Source organism: Scylla paramamosain, chromosome 41 (genome assembly GCF_035594125.1).
Source record: "Scylla paramamosain isolate STU-SP2022 chromosome 41, ASM3559412v1, whole genome shotgun sequence".
NCBI classification, from domain to species: domain Eukaryota; kingdom Metazoa; phylum Arthropoda; class Malacostraca; order Decapoda; family Portunidae; genus Scylla; species Scylla paramamosain.
This window is the reverse complement of record NC_087191.1, coordinates 8437516-8441966: the sequence shown is the minus strand read 5'-3', so window position 1 is coordinate 8441966 and position 4451 is coordinate 8437516.

Sequence of the window (4451 nt, the reverse complement as noted above, 5' to 3'; positions counted from 1 at the left end):
GTTTCGTGTCACTCTCATTGCTTGAAGGTGATAAACTTGTAGGAATCTGTCTCTCCTGGTGCGAAAATAGTTCCTTGATGTAGGGGTATTTACTGTATCAATGAAAGTTAACAATTTTCCAGCTTTCAAGAGAATGGATGCGTTATATTTCTGTGGGAGTGTTGCTAGACTGAGGTCGAACAGATTCTGGGAGAATCTGCTTCTACCTGGGCTGACTGGAGTGAGTGGGGCATCACTGTATGTCATCGCAATAAAGTAGCTTTCCTTGTATGACTGATTGAAGACAAACATTCTGGCGTCCATGAGGGGAACAGACACCTTGATTGGTTCACGATTCACCACACACTGCTACAACACACCTGTGTCAAGGAAGTCCTGTTGGCACATCCTCACTACTCGATACTGAGAAGTTACATTCTGAATAATATTGCAGTAGGAGTCAAAGTTCTCCTTGATTGGTTCACGATTCACCACACACTGCTGCAACACACCTCACTAGGTGTGTTGCACCACGAGAACTGGAGATGGTAACGCACAGAAACACCATTATCCACTTGTTCTTTAATCGTCCACTGTGCACTTCAGGAAGGTAGTTCAGGACAATGTTTATATTTTTGTTTTGGCCTCCACAGTTGTCACTAAACACAATAAGATGTTGGAAATCCTTCTCATCATACTCCATTTCTTGAGACAGCTGGTGATTTCAACGAAGCCACGCCCACCTGTAACCTCTACCAACACGAACATTGTTCATTCATTCGTCTTCAGGTTATGAATGCAAAAGTTATACATCCACAACTTGCGGTGGTAGTATGCAACACTTGCGGAGAGTTTGGGAATGGGAACAGTCTGCTGCAGGTCTAGACAAATAACAACAACTTTATCACGTTTGTCTTCTTTCTTGCCCTTCATTAACTGCCGTCCCTGTGATGCTTTATCCTTGTGTTGCTTAAGCTGATCTTGTAAGTGTAATGACTATACGTGATGTATAATGTAGTGTGCGGATTCTCTCTCTCTCTCTCTCTCTCTCTCTCTCTCTCTCTCTCTCTCTCTCTCTCTCTCTCTCTCTCTCTCTCTCTCTCTCTCTCTCTCTCTCTCTCTAACTTTTATTGTCATTTATGGAAACTTTCATGTGTGTAACATTAATCTTTTTGAGTAACAATAGTGTATACTAATGTTTTGCGTTAGAATTAACCATCATTATCATCAGCTGCCTCTTCAAACATCTGATATTGCCCGGATGAGACAGTGATGGCGATAGCATGGTTGATGAGGTATACACTGCTATGATTAATGGCCGTTAGCTGCACGCACAATGGAGATACGATTACATCAGTGTTATTTCTAAGAAGTGGGGTAAATTGTAGAATAGAATACATTATTAACTCCATTTCACGGTAGTTGGCGCTAGGCCCCTTGTCTCACGCAGCTATTCAGCTATATACTACGACACCATTTAATTTTGAGGTAGGAACTCCCTGACATGAGGTGTGTCTTGGTGTGTGTGGCAGCACCACAGGCCGAGGAAATCCCCGGAAAGGACAATGTCTAAACGCTTAATTCAAAATGATCAGACGATGGTGCTTTTAGAAATGTTTAAAATACATTAAAGCCTTAGAAACTACTTATTTTCAGTACATAACTATCTTTTTTTCTGAAAAAAAAAAATGGGGTTGATATGGAATTAGGTAGTTAGTAGGTATGTCAATGTTTTATTGTTTAATTGTTGGGGTCGTTCAGTGTAAGATAGTATCACTGTTTCATTAGTTCTTGTCTCAAGTGTCATGTGTACTAGTTCGGTGTAGGAGGAGGTGAGGTCTGGGTGTGTTGAGGTACTAGTGCCACCCAGCAGCAGCAGGACAAACGGCTTCATACAGCGGAGGTTCCTGCTCCTGTGTCATGGCTTGTTATGGCGATATGCAGGTACAGTCGCAGTCATCCTCGGCTGTACGTTGTTCTCCTGCGTGTCTTGTGTTTGTGATCACATGGTGTACACTATATGCTCATTATTGTTCTGGGTTACGGTCATAATCTGTAATGTATTTTTTTATCGCTTGCTACACAATAGAACTGCTGTCTCCATGATAACTACAAGCCTCGAGGTACGTAAGTGTGGATACTGTGAAGCAGACCTGAAGGTCAGGACTGCCGTGAGGTGCGTCCAACCATTCTTCCTCAGCCGTGTTCAAGATTTTCAAAGCCTCCATGACTGTTACCTTAAAGTATGGGGAAAACCTGTCTCCTCTTGTCATACTGCCACCCTCATAAAATAGATAAATAAATGAATGAATTAATAATAATAATAATAATAATAATAATAATAATGACGTCTTTTTTTGACGATTTTTGGATTTTTGCCCAAGTCAGTTCTTTCTCTCTGGTAGTGAAGAACAAACCCACGAACACACAGCGCCCAGTGAGACAGGCGGGCTGGAAGTGCAGGTGTGGAGGCAAGCAGCTTTGGAAGCAAGCAACCCCCACACTACCGCCTCGCTCTGGTAAATGGGGCGTGGGGGAGACGTGTCTTCACAGCTGTGATTAAGCAACCTCTGAAGTGGAAGTGGTATCATTATTAACTGATTATGATGTCCCATCCTCCGAAGAGTTGACTTGAGATAAATCTCACATCACTTTTAACAAAATAATCTCGACAAGTTTTCTTCAGCGACAAGCTTCGAAGGCTGTAGAAACAGTTTATGGCGACAAACAAGAAAACTAAGGCTTCTGATCCGATACTGGATACATTTATGGGCTGAGTAATCTCCCCATGTCATTTTCTCCTAATCCTTCTCACCCCGCCTATTGTAATCTCCTACCGCGAAACTAATCTTGCATTTCCTTCCAGGCATGGCCACTCTAATGGTTTTTCTTTTGAATTCTAAAATCTTATTCCTCTCTGACCAACTTGCTACAGCTGTGCATGACTATGGCAGACATGTACCCAGACCATGCCTGTTCCAAACGTGGCCCACTTGATGCCTTGGGAAGGACAGCGATGTACCTGCTTTTCTTGAACACTGTACTCATTTCATGAATTCTGATTCTGATAATAATGATAATAATAATAATAATAATAATAATAACAATAATAATAATAATAATAATAATAATAATGATGATAATAACAGCAACTAATAAATAAGGATTCTTTTTCATCAGTATCTGATCTTGTGTTTCAAAAGGTTATTGACAATTCGCTTGCAGTACAAGTATTGAAGATAAGGAAGCTAGGCATTAGGAGACGATAATCTGTGAGGAGACGATAGGCTGTGTGTGTGTGTGTGTGTGTGTGTGTGTGTGTGTGTGTGTTGCTGTCTCATACATTTTTAACTAATTTTCACACGTTTTCTTTGATGTTCTCTCGCTTTTCACTCATATTCATTCAGTTTCAGTCACATGTTCACTGTTAATCCCATTTAAACAAGTAAAACAAAGCAGTATCGGTTCTAGAAAAAGAAAGAAAAATGATTGTCACCTGTTGATTTGCTCACCTGGAAAAGGAAGAGGAAAAGAGCAATGCTCAGTCCTCGTGCCCAGTATGTCTTCCTGAAATAAGATACGTGATATGGAAAGTTAAGAGAATTTATGCATTGTGGAACATGCTAAATCTCTCTCTCTCTCTCTCTCTCTCTCTCTCTCTCTCTCTCTCTCTCTCTCTCTCTCTCTCTCAAAGCAAGAGTGAAATTGATCCGACTGTTTCCATACCGGGCGTTCTTGTTGCTGTTACACATACGTGTGTCATAATGATTAATGATTAATGAAATGACACATATCAGAATAATAATCATTGTCATAACGTGCATCAGTCTTTTCTTCACACACACACACACACACACACACACACACACACACACACACACTGGGCCTCCTCTGGTCACCCCTCCTTCATCCCTCCCTCCACCGCCTTCCTCCCTGCTGATTGCTCGCATCCTGCTGCCAAGCAAGATCTGTATTCTGGAACGCTCTCCTCTTTCACCACGACTATTTTCCAAGGCCACAGAAATCATGAGCTGAGTTTTCTAGAAAGTTCTTTTTTTCTTTTTATAATGTATAAACCTTGTTAATCTGTCACTGGAACCATGAAGAAAAAAAAATAAAACATCTTTTAAACACGTGTAACTTCAAGTAGAGCCTTTTTCGTGTAATGGAAGCGCCGCGCAGAAGTGTTCCAGAGTGTGGTCCTGAATCTCGTGTGGAGAACAAATGGGCGCTTCCAGCGCTCTCGGCTGCCAAGAGACGGTCATGTAATTGTTTGGGATGGAAGTTGTTAGTAAGAACTGCTATGATACTGTTACTAAGGTACTTTATATTATTCCACGCTTGTTTATCCAACCCGCGCGTGAGTACAGTACACACACACACTCTCTCTCTCTCTCTCTCTCTCTCTCTCTCTCTCTCTCTCTCTCTCTCTCTCTCTCTCTAGTTAATGCATCTCAGAGAGAGAGAGAGAG